Source organism: Dipodomys merriami, unplaced genomic scaffold, assembly GCF_024711535.1.
Source record: "Dipodomys merriami isolate MVZ:Mamm:240054 unplaced genomic scaffold, mDipMer1.0.p SCAF_9, whole genome shotgun sequence".
Taxonomy (NCBI): Eukaryota; Metazoa; Chordata; class Mammalia; order Rodentia; family Heteromyidae; genus Dipodomys; species Dipodomys merriami.
Genome location: NW_027206512.1, coordinates 25,770,753 through 25,787,349, shown reverse-complemented (window position 1 = coordinate 25,787,349; position 16,597 = coordinate 25,770,753). Strand labels below are relative to the sequence as shown.

Here is a 16,597-nt window from a genome sequence, read left to right as displayed (position 1 = left end):
AGAAACAGTAATGCTGTTTCCTTAAATATCTAACACTTACTTCTTTATAGACTAGTCACTTGATAGTTTTATGAGTGAATCAGGGATTCCCTCTAGGTGCTGAATCATTAAATCTTCATTAAACTGACCTGGTCTAGATGACTCTGGGGTTCCTGGAATGCAGAAACTTGTGACAAATCAAAAATGAGTTTCAATTGGTAGAATGCTTTACCTCACTTCCTGCATCTCTTTCACTGTAAGCAAAGACTTGGGATGAGAGGTGCAGAATCATATTTATTGAACCAGAAATCACATAACACAGATAAGAAGCTTATCTATTTACCTTAGGCAAGGGCTTTGCAGGTTTACAATGGAGTCCTCCTACAAGGTCAACATTTGGTAAAGCTGGGCGAAGGAGTTCCAAGTCCCAGTAAGATCGAATAAGCCAGATTTCTGCTTTACTCAGTGTCTCCATTAAGGTAGTGGGTCGTCCTGAGTGGAGGGGGGGGAAAGTAAATAGTAAGTGAGAAAAAGAAAGGGTTATTTCTTAGTTTAATATTTATTATGTCTTCAAGGGATTGGGTTATTGTTACTCAATGTTATATAATGTGTTTGTTGGTATATCTGTATGTTTAAATCCAATTTAAATGGATAATTTATTCTTTTGGGGTAATGTATTATACAGGTATATATAGTGTGCGCATATTTTTGTGAAAAGAAAACTGGTAAGAGACTCTTTCTATGGTGACTCTGTTTATTAGAAGTAATATATAAACATTAAAGTGATTATATAATTAATTATGGATTCCTTTTCTGTCTGTTGATTAAAGAAACATTTTATCTCCAGAGTTAATAATTCTATCATATTGTCAGAAATCATTTTCCCAAGGGTTTTCCATCTAGTGTTCTACAATTTAAAAAGATGGTCTTTGGTTTTTGGTTTCCTCTATGTTTTGTGTCTGTGGTTGAATTTCTACTTTAGATTCAAACTAGGAGCTTGAAAGTATGTATTCATTACATAGAAACATTAGCAAATATCACTTGGAAAATTTCAGAAGTAATGAGAATAGATAACTGTATTCACCTTATTTATTGCTAGTATTAAATGCAGAAACATAGGAAAAAGAGGGGAAGGTATTGGAAAGAGAATAGGGAACAACGTACACTTTCTCTGAAGGAACAGAGTTTTAATGTCTCATCAGGTACTACGTTCACAACCCAGTACCTCTCAAAAGAACAGGAGTTTCAATGGATTTATTGGGCTAGCAGACCTATACTAACTTGTCATGGCTCCATTTTTTTCAGTAAGAAAGCTCTGAAACTCTAAAGACAAATGCTCTTTCTTGTTGCCACAGAAGCTATCTTTATGGATGGACACACAGATATGGGCAGAACATCCCATTTTTATCTCTGGAGTCTTGTTTTTAATTACATTACTACTGAGCCAAAGCAAACTCCATCCCCACCACTGCCAACACAATCTGCATCAATAGAAGAGGAAACAAAGTAACATAGAGTCCATGGTTTCTCTTATTTGAAATAACTAGTATATATCTGGGACAAGCAGAAAAGGTCAAAAGTTATGTACATATGACCAGATAAGATGATGTTAAGTGAAATGAACACCAAGATAGGGATACAAATGGTCTTTTCTTTCTTGCTATTGTTTTTAACATACTTAAAATGTGTTATGTGATTTTTTTGTTTCTTTGGTATGTTCCTCCCCCATGGTATAACCCCTGTTTTCACTGTATTTGAATCTAGCGCCCTGCATCTTGTATATATACTTTTCTATTTGGGGATGGGAAGGGAAAAAACAAAATGCTTAAATAGGGATATAGGTTGGCCTATTGTAACAATGAGATGTACAAGACACTATGTTGACAATGAACTTTACAACTTTGGCGGGGTCAAAGGGGGGGTGGGAAGTAGTTTAGGAAATGGGTAAGGAAGGGATGGTAAGGGAAAAACAAAGGAGGAGGCAACAATGCTCCATAGGAAATGTACTCATTACCTTATTCTTGTCACTGTAACCCTTCTGTACAATATTTTTACAATAAAAAATGTATTAAAAATAGAGGAGGAAACAGGAAAAGAAAATGGGCTTTGTGCAAGGAACAATTCTAGTCCCAATTTTCATAAATCAGTTTGAATTGGACTAATCTCTGTAGGTTATTCATTTTCACCTGATGGTCGTTGCCTGGATCCTGGGTATACAGCAGAAGAGCAGGTCAGCCAGAGGAAAAGGTGGCAGGAGGTGGGCCCTGCTCACCCTACCCCAGCCCACCCCAGCACAGAAGGAAGATCTCTGTATCTGCTCTTTGGAAATTAGATGCAGCTGCTCGCAGATATGCAGAGATCTCTCTATGCTCTATGCAGGTATCCAACAGTGTTTATTCAGCCTTACAGTGTTAAGATATTGAATTCCAGAATGAGCAAATCTAACAAAATTTATACAGTACGAGATTTTCCCAATTCTATGCCAATGATATATTTCTATTTATCATTGCAGCTTAGTGATAGCATAAGTGCGTGCATCCTTACATGCTTAATGCCCTGCATTTAACTTCCAGCACCAGAAAACAAAAGAAAATGCCCGCATCTCGATACTACATCCCAAGAGATGATGAAGTTTATGGTGATGATGGTGATGATGATGATGATGATGATGATGATGATGATGTGTGTGTGTGTGTGTGTGTGTGTGTGTGTGTGTGTGTGTGTGTGTGTGTGTGTATACTGGTCCTGGGGCTTGAAATGAGACCTGGTCCTTGTCATTTAGCATTTTTCTCAATGCAGGTGCATTACACTTGAGCTGCAGCTCCACTTCTGGTGTTTATGGTGGCTAATTGAATATAGCAGTCTCACAGACTTTCCTGCCTGGGCTAGCGTCAATCTGTGATCCTCAGATCTCATCCTAATGTGTGGTTAGGATGACAGTTGTGAGCCACTAGTGCTGAGGGATGACTCTAAGCCATCAACCTATTCTTGATTCCTCATCAAGTTAAGAATAAAGACAAAATTCCTCTCATACTAATAAATAAAGAAATAGGACATTTTCTGTGAGATGATGATCCATCAGGCATTCAAATGCCACCTAGATTCTGGCCTCTTCAGTGGTCCTTGCAGCAGTATTCCATTGCTGTTCCCTCCATTTGTTCATTATCTTCTCTTCTCTTTGACAACCTCCCATTCAGCCAACTAATGACCACTTATCATTCAAGGTCAGAGAAAGTGTTCTGTTTTTCTGAAAGCACTTCTTGACCTGGCAGCATGTCTTCCAGCATTAGAGTGTCTGCCTAGCCAGTGCAAAGCCCTGACTTCAAACTCTAGAATTGGCAAAAAGGAAAAGAACAAGAACTAGGAAGCATTCTCTGTTTAACCTTATTTGGGATGCTATTAAAGAAACAGTACCATAAGTTGCAGCTCCCTGGTATACATTTTTTAAGATGCATATGGAATGAAGAAGGGATGAGGTCAAGGGGAGGGGAGTAGAAAAATGAAGGGGAAAAGGATGGGAAATCTATGCATAATATTCAATTTATATATGTGAAAATGGAAAATGTGTGAGGCCGAAAGAAATGAGGTACATTAATTAAAATGTGTTGTACTCATAAGCTGAATGTTGAATTGAAACCCCTGTGTACAACTACTTAAAGGGGATTTTAATAAATTTTAAAAGAATTCCTGCCATAAAATAGGTGGCTTGTAAACCACAGATGTTTGTCATAGGTCTGGAGGCTGCTATATCCAAGAACAAGATACCATCAGACTTGGTGTCTGGGAGGGTTGTTCTCTGGATCATGGGTGGCACCTGGTTGCTGTGTCTTCACTTGAATGATGGGGCAGATGGAGTGATGGGGTCTCTTATGAGCTACTAATCCCATTCATGAAAGCCCTATCCTCTTCCTCACTGAATCATCTTCTGAAGACCCTAAAACATTCACTCTGGAAGTGAGCGTTTGGACATATGAGTTCTGGGTCACACACATTCAGGCCATACCTAACCCCCAAGGACACAGTCTCTCTTGCATTCTCTCAGAACAAAAACGCTCACATGGCTCTTATCTACTTCTGATGTGACAAAGTAGTCACTTCTCTGGGTTGTCAGCAGAATTAGACTCATAATAAATACAATGACCTCTTTGTTTTTGTATCCTCAATCTCTAAAAGAATTCCCATTCAGATATAGTTACTGAGTCATGACTCTTGAGGGAATGAAGGAGTTAGGAATGAAGGAATTATGCATGAAGAAATGTTTACGATGTTTCATCTGAAAGTATGTAACACCCTCCAATGGTATAATTAAGGAGAGTTTAATAAAGACATTTGCAAAGTTGTAGACAGGCAAAGAATCTCTAGTCAGGTCCAGCTGGAGCTGGGGCTGCATTAGGACCTTTAGGTACAAGAAGAAATACTAGCTCTTAGAACCCAGAAAAGGCGACAGCAAGAAACCAACCATCAGAAAATGTGGCCTTCAGCAGATGGGATACCCAAACAACAATCATATGGCAAGACGAGAGCTGAACTCTCTCTTCTCTCATCTTCCCACCCTTCTCCCTGGCCACACCAAGCAAGAGCAGAGGACAAATGTACCAGTGAGATAATCAGTGTGGGTGGATCTCCCTTGGCACAGAGAAAGCAAATTTGGAAGAGCAAATTAAATATACTCAATTCACTTCGTTCAAAACTCAGTTAATAGCAATATCTTATGGACTCATAATTCCAGAGATCAAATGCCTTTCACTCAGAGGAAAGGCATTTGAGGAAAGGAGGATCATCTCCTATACCCACCTGATTAAGTTGGATAAGCCAATAAAAGGGTTAACAGTAGTGCTGTCTGGCTTTTCAGTACATACTGAAATCTAAGTGGGTTAGCTGAAGCTCCTAGGGTACCTGCTTTACAGATCAACATCCTCTTTTCTCCAATTCCTCCTTGAGTAGAAATAAGATCAAAACTCCCAGCGGACAACTTTCTTCCTTATACAAATGGATAGAGTCCAGGGACCCATACCTGGACATTTCATCTCCACAGCTGCAGCAAAGAATCAGTACCAGAGTAGTAGGTGACCTACCTAACGGAACCTCAGTAGAGCTAACTCAGACACCCTATCTGGTCATACAGTCCTGATCATTTTGGAGGAGTAAGCAGTGGGTATTTTCTGCTGTCTACCTCTCAATGTGCTACAACATTACCAAACTCCTGGGAATGTTGCCAAGATTCTACTTCCTCAGGCAATTGAAATAGCCTCAGAATCAAGAAATCTATGGAAGCAGGGTCACCAGTGAAAAAGCAGTCTTTATTAGCTGGCTGGTGACTCCCTTGTATTGGACTACCATATCTCAGAACTAAGAATAGTCTAATGGTGCAGAGTTTATAAAGGCAAAAATCACACATAGGTACCAGTTTCACAGGCAAGCAACCTGACATACAGAAGCTAATTTTGCTGTTAGCCCTGTTAAGTCATACCATGACTTAACAGGAGTTAAATCCATTAGGAGTGAGGATTTGTAACTACTGGTCATCATTAGTCACTAGGAGCAGGGGGTACTCTGCAGCTGCTGGACATTAAAGATAGCACATCAACATCTGTGATCAGGACTGGGCAGATAGCATTCTGTTGGATACAACTAAAGGCTAAAGATGCATGCAGTTTTGGGACAGGAGATGGAGATGAACAAGAAATGGCTTTTTTTTTTTTTTTTTTGGTCAGTTGTGGAGCTTGAACTCTGGGCCTGGGCACTGTCCCTGAGCTCTTCAGCTCAAGCCTACCACTCTACCACTTGGGCCACAGTACCACTTGCAATACTCTGGTGGTTAATGGGAAGTAACAGTCTCACAGATATTCCTTCCTGGGCTGGATTTGAAACACGATCCTCAAATCTCAGCCTGCTGAGTAATGAGGATTATTATTGTTATTATTATTAAGCTATATCTGCCACTGGATTCTCACAACCAGCTGGTACATTTCTGCCATGAATTACTCATACTACACATCTGGCTCTGAAGGTGTTAGCCCTTGGGATATTGGTTTGTTGCTTTGGGCCTCCATTTGTGTCTTGTCATACTGTTAACACCAGTGCAGGCCAGCAAAGATCAAGACTAAATTTTGGAAAGCAAAAAGGAATTTCTTGCTGATATCAGAGCCAGGCTAGTGTTAGACAGGAGGTTCAATCCCAAGGGAGCAGAAACTGCATTTTATGCAAGCAGGTTCCATACATAATAGGCATTAATCCAACACAGGAAAAGTCAGGTGAGCTGAGAAGGTCTCCAATTGTGTTTTAGTTGTCTCTACCCTTTTTGTTATTTAAAGCAATGCCTGTGGGCTTCCCACTATCCATTCCAATGGCCCCACCTAATCCACTTTCAGTGACTTCCTCTCTAGCTCTATCTTTCCTTCCCTGGATCTTTTTTCCTGGGTAGTTAAACCCTAAATATTCACACTCAGAGATTCTATTAAAAACAGACTGCCAACCTGACTTAATGAGCATCAAAATGAAGGTGCTCAGTGAAAGACTGGCCAAATGAATACAAGGAATCTACAACATCATACACTAGGATAACACAGGATTCATACTAGGATGCCAGGCTAGTTCAATATATGTAAACAACAAATGCCACACATGAACACACATAAACACAGAGAACACACAGGATCATGTTGGAAGATGCAGACAGAGCCTGTCAATGGATCCAACATCCTCTGAGGGGAAAGCTGTGGAGAAGCTAGGAATACGTGGAACCTTCCTGCACATAATGCAGACTGGTTAGGACACACTTCCAGTGAACACACTCAAAAGTGAAATCCTAAAAGCATTGCTTCTAAAAGCAGGAACAAGTCAAGGGTGTCCACTCTCTCCACTCCCCATCAATATGCTACTGGGAATTCTTATTGCTATAGCATTAAAGCAAGGAGGAGACAAGGCAGAACCAAATAGGGAGGGTAGGAAGAAAGGAAACTATGCTCATTTGCATACAACTTCAGTAGACAGTAGAGTGAAAGGATCTCAGACTCTGCCCTGCCCCCAGGCTCTTAGATCTGCTTAAAAGTTTGTGTAAGAGGAAGGAGTTATTGTGTTCTTGGGAAGAAGGTTGTGGAGATCACAAGTGAAAGCTCCCAGCAGGATCACCCAGATCATTTACTTGGAAGGACCATGTGGAGAAGAAGGGCTGCTTGAAGTCCAACACTGGTGACAATAACATTAGGGACCAGACAAGGCTGATCATTTCCCATACAACACCTGCTGAAACCAGATTCTTCTCAGGAAATGGGACACCATTTTGAAGGACCATTCTTGTCTGGGGGCCTGTGAAATCCCTGATGGAATGAACCTAGTTACCAGTTGAGGACTTCTCTGTCCTCTGCTTATCCCCCACCTTTACTTCTCCCAATGATAAGGATGCTTCTTTATACAAGCTCACAGTAGCCACACTCTGAAAGTACCACCTGGAGAGCTTGCAGGCCAGAGAAAGATAAAGGAGAATCATGTAAAGAGGTGTGAGCCATACAATGTGAAGGGGGACAAGAAAAAGAAAAGGAAGGCCATATAAAAAGAAGGAAAGACAGAGCTGGGCATACTGACAAATATGGAGATAGGGGAAAGTAAGAAGGAAATGCTCAAACTTCAGAAAGAATTCAATGTAGAAAGGAAAGCAGCCCAAATGCTAGGGCAACCGATGAGTTTCTTGACCAAAAAGGTCAAACAAAATGAAAACCGCGGAAAAAGAGAAAAAAATGAAACCCAGAGAAAGCTTCTACTTCTCAGATGACACTAGGAACTAAACACAGACTCATGGAACAAAGGCAAGAAGAGAAGGAAGAAAGAATGCAAGAATCTGTGAGCAAGTTTGCACAGAACAACTATGTGGAAACTCTAATGGCAGCTAGAGACAGGCACTTGGCCAGGCAGATGGCTCGAATTAATGCAAAGGCTTACCTTGAGAAAGATGACTAATGCCTACCACAAGTGAAACATCTGTGCAAGCACAGAATATTGTCACACATGAAACTGACTTTGTAAAAAAGTATGAGAGTGTGTGTTCACAGGTGTTAACACTACTGGGAAAAGAATTCATGGTTTTACGTAGGTTTAAATCAAAAGTCATGCCTTTCATTCTGTAGATGCATGTATATATTTTCATATCATTATGATATTGTTTGTTGTAACCAAAAACTGTATGAGTATGCCAAATCTGCAAAGACATAGGAACATTGGCTCTTCTACAACAGAAAATAAACAACTTTGCTAATGATACAGCTTTTGAGTTTTCCCTTTGCTTCTTAGGTTTGGGAATTCTTTTTCTTTTCCTTTTATATTGTTATTTTAGATATGATGTACAGAGGGTCTACAGGTTCATAATTCTGGTAATTAATACATTTCTTTCTGTGTGAGAAAACCTGTCTTTTCTATTGATTGACATGTAGTGCTTACTTTGGCCTGATGGCTTGGATCCTGTTAAGGAAAGGGGGAAGTGTTTTGGTATGAGAAGGGATTTCTAAAATGGAATGCTGTGTCTTCAACTCCAGCGCTGTCGTGCAGAGGTAGCAATGGACTTTCATACAGTTTGCCACAAGGCAGGCTGCAGAAGGGCCCACTGAGAAATCCTGTAACCAGTTGATTGTCAATGGCTGCAGACTCATAATAAACTGGGGAAGATCCCAAGCAGCCAGAGGACAAGACAAAGAGAAGGATGTTAGCCAGACTCTGCTATCAAGCTAGAGCTTGTACCTGTCCTGCCTGGAGCTCTTCTTTTGCCTTTTCCTTCTCTTTCTCCTCATCCTCATCCTCCTCTTCCTCCTCTGGTGGAAGAACTCTCTGCCAACTACTTTAACTTGTGCCCATGTCGCCCTCCAGCTGTGCTGAACATTACCCGGCCACCACTGCCTTATCACCCCACCCCCATCACCAAGATTTAGGCCACCAAGGTTTCTCCCATGGGACCTCCTCCTCTTTTCATGAGGTCTCCAGAATCATCCACTATCCTCAGGACCCTCAGAAGATGGAAAAACGCAGCAGCCCCTAGCATAGCATTGCTACTCAGGAGTGCTTTCAAATCTCAGTTAATGAATCTTGGAATAAATACATTTCCCTTCCTTTGGAGTTTCCATGGTGGCTAAATGTGTTCAGATAGAGGCAGAGAATGACTGTAATGCGTTTCCTCCATGTGTTGAAAGGTTCAGTGGACTTTAGATAAGCTGCCAGGAACACAGATCCTTACTACTATTGTTTTACTAAACAAATGTCTTTCTACTTCCTCCTGTATGGGAGACAGCGGCTGGGTGAATTGGAACGTCCAATTGAATGTTGGATGAAACCATTCTGATATGTTCATTTTTGTATCTTTTGAGGGAGGGAGGCAAAAATTGACTGGTGGTGAAAAAACAAAACTTAAATGAATAACAAAACAACTTTTCACCAAGTTTGATGTCCACTGGGTGTGTTCTTTTTAGCCAGTACAATTATACTAATCATTGTAGTGGCATCAGATGGATTTAATGACTTGGGAGTCACATCCTTACAGAGGCCAAAACCAGCACATCTACATCTTTGCTTTCTCTCCTTAATTACTTTGAGGAATATGACAATTGTATACCTCTCTGTGTCACCAGAAAATGAGGACACAGTAAAAAATATTTTTCCTGCAAATCCCATGGAATGACAAAATTTATGGAGTGCATTGGTACCAAGTAACCTGGAGCTGCTAACCACATAAGAAATGTGGAATTAAACCTAACAAAAGTGTTATACATGAGCAAGGGAAAAGCACATGAGGACACTTAAACCTAATAGAAGAGTTAAATGAAAGCAAACTATCTTAAGAAACAACCAGGGAGAATTTAAGGGCCAATTATCTAGGAGACACTTAGATCACTTACATAATTTTGGCCTATATAAATTTGTGCTAACTGTATTCCGGGCTGCTGGTCTTTGAGACAAGAGTCGATCAGCAGTCACCTGGCCATCCCATAAAAACTCATAATTTGGCCTGATAAGGGATGGTTTCTCTGTTTCTTAAGACTGAGTTTCCTTACAACATAACATTACCCAACTCTTGGAGATGTTACAGAAAAGCAAGTCCCTGAAGTAACCAGATAGGATATATACTGAAGAAACCTGCTAAGGGCCACAGAAGCCCCTGGGTTCTGGGACAGGGAATACAAGAGGGCAGACAGGAACTACACACCTGTCACTACAGGTGCTATCCCTTCAGGATATTTGGGACACCATGTGTGGTTTGTCATACTGTTACAGCAGTGCAGAAAAGCAAACACCAAGGCCAAATGCTTGGGAGGGTAAAGGAGTTTATTGGTGGTGACCTGAACCAGCCTCTAGTCAGAAAGGATTTTGCGTCCCATGGTAGCTGTAACCCACAATTCAGGAAGAACTCTAATCCCAGGGGCACCTGTTTGGGCAATTGTACCTGGAAAGTTCTTCCACCTGGAGAGGTAAAGTTTTGACATCCATACCTATATTTGTAAGTGTACATGGACACATGAGCAGCTATGAATGCTAGTCCTAATCTAAGTACATGTGTCAGACACACTCACAGCTGAGAATTTTACGAAGGGTGGATCAAAGACACAGAACACAAGATTGTTCCCTAGAACAATTAGCCTTGACTTCCTCCTAAGATCTGTCTGCCCATTCTATTTCCAGATCTTCTCCCATGGAACCTATATTGTGAGTGTGTATTATAGACCCAACTCAAAAAGAAATAAAGAGGCTCTTTGTACTGAACATCAAAACAAGGCTTCTCACTGAAATACTAACCAACCAAATTCAACTGCTCAAAAACTGAGATATGCTGGCAAAAAAGATTCATCCCATGGATGCAAAGCTAGTTCAATGTATGTAAGTCAGCATTTACCACCCATTAACCAAATAAAAACAAGACAAGCAGGATCATTTTGGTAGGTAGGTGCAGTGGCATATTAGAGATGACTTGTTTCTCTGGCAATTTGCTCTGTGACACTTTAGCATCTTGTCCCCAATCAAGGTCCTCATTCTCCTGAGCAACTTCCCCATGGGGCAGTCTGTTTGGAGATTCATCTTTCTAGTTTAATTCTCTTCTGATTTAAATGCATCCATGGTCCAGGCATTATACCGTGATCCTCTTCAGACAGCTCTTCTTTACATGGTCATCTGAGATTCCAACTGACCAAATTCTCAGAGAATGTTGATTTCTGTTCTACAATCAAGTCCTTCGTCTTGCTGATCAAAACATTCAACTTAAGTCTACCCAGTTTGGGGGAGTAATTTACTTTGTGGATGGGTTGATCTTCTACAGATGCAGCTGTCATTTGACTCACAGCATAAGTTTCACAACATACTACCTGGCATATTGTAAAATTTAGTCCAGAGCAACTGAGAAAGATGTCCTCAACATGTTCCCAAATTGGAACTAGCCCTATGGCTCCCTCCTAGGCTTAGAATTAGCAATGATGGCTTATGTGGGAAGCATCAAGTTCAATGGAAGCAGCAGTAGTGTACTCCTTCCATTCATTACAGGAGCAACCACCAGATCATTACAGTGAAGGAGATCCCTGACTCCTAACTGCTGCACATGTGGCCCCATGAAAGCAAGCCTCGGCAGCTTTCTGGTATCAAGCAATCTGGAGCTGCTGGTTGGCCATCGTTCAATTTATGTGGGATCTGCAGCCTACATATATCCAACAGATATGCCTGGAGGATTTGATTTGGTTGATCATTCGTTTCAATCATCCATACACAACCATCTCCTACAAGGCCTGGGGTCACAGGGAGGGGCTTCTGATGATGAGGGCCATGGGTACCATGGCAGAGCACAGGGCATCCCTAGATTATTTTCATCCTGTTATCTGGCCAAACACCTAAAGTTCTTATCCCAAAAGGTACTGAAAACTTAGATGTGAGGCTCACTATCCCTCAAAGTTCATACAATAATCTTGTCTGACTACATTGTCCTGCTCAAATGTCCTACTGACTTCTATAGGTACAAAAGCCAGCTCGTAACAACTTTTTAGGCAAATCCACAAGATAGATGTTACATGCAGCTGTCCATTCATTTGAGGGAAGGGGTTGTGCTTTGGCCTTCATGATTTCGATGTACTGGACTCAGCACCCATCTTACCTTTCAGCAATGGAAGTCTTTCTCACAGGTACTGGGAATGTCCTAAGCACATAAGCTCTGTGGCTGCTGAAAGCTCTAATTCAGCTGAAGAAATCAAGGTCATTTCCATTCCTGAATGACTACCATCCAAAGACCCCAGCTCAGAGCCAAGCCTAGACCTCTCACTCAGGACAGGTAAAAGGGAATCTTGGCTTCAGAGATCCTAAACGCAGTTGGCAGAAGCTCCTATGTTGCCTGCTTTTCAGATCAACATCTTTTCTCTAATTTCTGATCCATCTATTCTTTCATAAAATTAAACCCAAAACATCTCCTTAATCAATTCCTGACAATTGATTTCCATCTAAGGATTGGCTTCCTAGAAAACTCCTGAGTCCTATGACAACTACATGCACATTGGACTCATTTACCTCCTCAAACAGCTACAATGGTTTATCCTGATGCTTTGGAGTCAAGAAAGGTCTAAGCACAAAATTTCTATTAGAATCTATTCTCCAGAATCATCTAGTTTCTATTAAAAATGACTCATGCGGCTGAGAAGCTGGCTCAGTGGTAGAGTGCTTGGCTCACATGCATAAGGCCCTGGGTTCAATTCTGCAGCACCACAAAAGCCAGAAGTGGCACTGTGGCTCAAGTGGTAGAACGCTAGCCTTGAGTTGAGGAGCTGAGGGACAGCACCCAAGCTTAGAGTTCAAGACCCACGACCAACAACAACAACAAAAAAGACTCATTGGCCTCTAAGAAATTGTTAGTATGACTTGGAGTTCAAAATTTCTCTATAAAAAATGGCATTGGGTACTTTTACACATAGGCCGACTACCTAAGTTGAGCACTGATTTCAACATAGCTTGAAATATAAGATATTTGTAAAGATTCTTCCCAGGTCGTAGGATGCCCACATTTCTAAACTGGGCCTTAGGAGAGAGCAATTATCTCCAACCTGAGGAGAACTTTTAAGGGATTGTTAAAGCCTACAGGCCAATCTTCAAGTCATGAGACACTTTATCCATGTTATTTAAGAGAACAAAGGAGTGCCATAATTGCTACCTAATTCTACCTTTCTACCTCAAAACACTATCACTAATAATGTTGAGAGCATGCCCCTCATCTCAAATTACTTAATAAATGGTACTTGAGTTTTCAGGACCATGTGTCTCTGTGGACTATGAAATCCATGATAGAATGAAGCTGGAACTTTAGTAGGTAAGCACCTCTCATGTCCTCTTGTAATCCCTCAGTCTCCACCTCTCCTATTGCTTTGGATGCGTCTTTTAAAACTCACATTACTTGTTCATCATCCCTGGTGGTGAAAGAAATGCAAATAAAGACAACCCTGAGATACCACCTTACCCCAGTCAGAATGTCCCACATCCACAAATCAGCCAACGACAAATGCTGGTGGGAACGTACACTTATACAACCACTTTGGAAAGCAGTCTGGAGGGTCCTTAGAAAGCTAAAGATTGACCTCCCTTACAACCCAGTCCACACCACTTCTAGGCATCTACCCTGAACAACAGGAACCAATATACAAGGACACGTGCACCTCCATGTTTATTGCAGCACTGTTCACAATAGCTAGGATATGGAAACAACCCAGATGCCCCACCACAGATGAATGGATCCAAAAATTGTGGTATCTATACACAATGGAATATTATGCAGCCATTAGAAATGACAAAATAATGGCATTTGCAGGGAAATGGATGGAGCTAGAAGGAATCATGTTGAGCGAGGTAAGCCAAGAACAAAGAGACAAAAGGTACATGGTCTCTCTGATAAGTGGATGCTAAATCCAAAATGTTAGGTGATACAACAAAACTAACAGGACTTAAGAAACAAAGAACTTCCACTCATCTGGTCGAACCACTACTAAATATCCCCATACTGCTGATCACATGTATGGTGTATAACATGTGAACACCGTTATATGTTATAGACTGTGATAGACAATTTGCTCCAGGAAAGTTAGAATGAACTTGTGACTTTAAATGAGTATCATTATTCCACAATACTGTGAAATTTGGGAAATTATGTAATCACTTGATCACAATTTTAAAAAAAAGAACCTCAGGAAAGGTAGGGAGGGAAGGGATGGTAGGGGAAAAACAATGGAGGGGGTAACAATGTTCAATAGGAAGTGTACTCATTACCTGCTCATGTAACTGTAACCCTCTGTATAGTATCTTTACAATAAAAAATTTTTTTAAAAATGAAGCAACAGAAAAAAATAAAACTCACATTACTTCAGACTTAGATGCTAAAGGAAAAAAAAACTTTGAGAAGCCATGTTCAGCACAAGATGGTCAAGAACAAGATGGTGATTCCCAGCAGGCATTATGGACTTGTTTTGTCTTACACTGTCTGAGGGCTTTTGCCATGGGAGACAACAGCACTCATTAAAGCGTACAGTGTTCCTCACTGATTTGTATTTTCTCCCATCACTTTTTATGAAGTTGTACTTAGACACAAATCCTAATCACAAATTCAGATCTCTGATCTCTTTACTTTCTTATATACTATCCCTCTCTGCAAATATATACATAATATTCCAGACAGACATAAAATGTTGTCAGTCATTTGCACCTGATCCTCCCTCCCATTTTAATTCTTGGTGTTTTGTCATAGGTTGTAGGCTTTGCCACTTTGGCCCCTGGCAGACAGAGCTGCATAGTTATCAATGGCATCATGAAGATTGTAAAGTCAGACCTCGCTGCACTCTTTCTCAGTGGAGTTTTAAATTAGTATCCCATGGGTAAATCTTAACCCCAACTCTGCCGGATCCCCACATGTTACTACATCATCCATATACAGTTTTCTAATCATGCAATTTTGGTGAAGGAGAAAAGCCTCCTACAGTAAAAATGACAATATGAACTCCAAGTAAGCGAGGAGATTTCTTTATAGGATGTTCAATCTTGGGGACAAATTGAAGCATGTGATCCATATATTATCTACAGTCATTATCTTGGCATTTTATTCCAATAGACTAATAAGGAGAGAAATTTACTCTACTGGCAGGTTTGAAGCTACTCACCCTGATTATGAAGTACATTTCTACTACATGAGAGAGGACTATATCTAGCCAAAGAAGTTTTACAGAGTGCCTCACTAAAAAACAGTTCTGGAAAAGCAGTTGAAATATAGTTATCCTCGCAGTCAGGTCCCTACAAGAGCGATAGAACCAGGTGCTCAAATCCATTATGAATAAAGTTATTGGATGTAGCCCAGTGGAGGTGTAGTTAGAATGGTTAGGCTTGTATCCTTGGTTCGATTCCCAGCACCACAAATACTGCTTTGGAACCCATTTTTTTCACTCACTATATTCCCGCCAAGACTGTGCCCATTCAGAGCTCTAAATCCTACAAGTTGCTCTAGACTACCCTAGTCCTGCTCTCAAAGAAGGGAGTCCTCTCAAGTGCTTCATTTAGGCTTAACGCAGCTCTAGGGACTCTAACAGCTTTGCTATATGACTGAGTGCTGCCATCTACTGGCCACCATATTGATTTCAGTCTGCACACCTGTACTCACTCCAAGCATTCATTTGATTCTGCTACCAACACTGCTAGTCAGGAAGAGAATGATATTCAGGACTATTAGGTTTTAAATAAGAGGTAGTCGAGTAAGAACCACACCATGCATGCAAGTGGTAGTCAGGTAAGGGGTAGATTTATTCATCGTTCTGGCAGGCACCAGGCCATCAGCACTCCAAACGGCTGGGAAAGGCCTGGGAAAAAGTGTCTGGCCCTGGGTTAGGCCTTATCTAGGATAGGAGCAGGGAAAGGTATGGCCACATAGAACCCAGATGTGACCTCAGCAGATGCAGATGTGACCTCTTACAGGTGTGCCAGTTGCCTAGGTAACGCAGGTACTGGGTGAAGACTCGAGGAGCGTGGAGTCTGTTCACCTTCCAGGAGCAGACCTTACAAGGACCACACATATTTTGTAAGGTAAATGAAAACCTGTTACCAGATAGGCCTTTTGTTTGGGGTTACCTTCACACTGAAGAGACTGAAATCATCTCTCCTACCAAGAAAGATGGTCTCCAATGTTTTATTTTGGCCAATCTGGTGAAACACATCAGGTAAAGTAGTCCACAGGAAAGTTGTATTTTTAAGTATAGACTTGCCTTCATGGGAACTTTTCAGACTGATTCTATTAGTTGTATTATGGATGGAGCTCCTGAGTTTGAGAGGGAAGTGCTCAACAAGAAAGCTGAATACAGAGCAGCACTTTATGGTCCCAGACATAGATTCTCCCCCCCCCCAAAACAATGGGCATTGTTATACTCCCATTTCTACCAAAAAGTCCGCACATAACATATCTTAAGTTCTTAATCTCCTATGCAACACAGGACTTGATCAATCAAGACTAAGTATAGAAAACACAGATTTGCCACAGGTTGTTACCAGCTCTCTGAAGCATCAGGAATGATTCATTGGCAGTTCTCCCATAACTACCCCAAGAGTTTCATTATGACAAGACCCTTCTAACAAGCAGACCTGCTTA

At 41.0% G+C, this 16,597-nt stretch overlaps 1 pseudogene; it reads right to left on the bottom strand.

Annotated features, from left to right (window-relative positions):
- LOC138820873 (UDP-glucuronosyltransferase 2B15-like) overlaps positions 1-16,597 on the bottom strand; it is a 111,579-nt pseudogene that overhangs the window by 9,425 nt on the left and 85,557 nt on the right.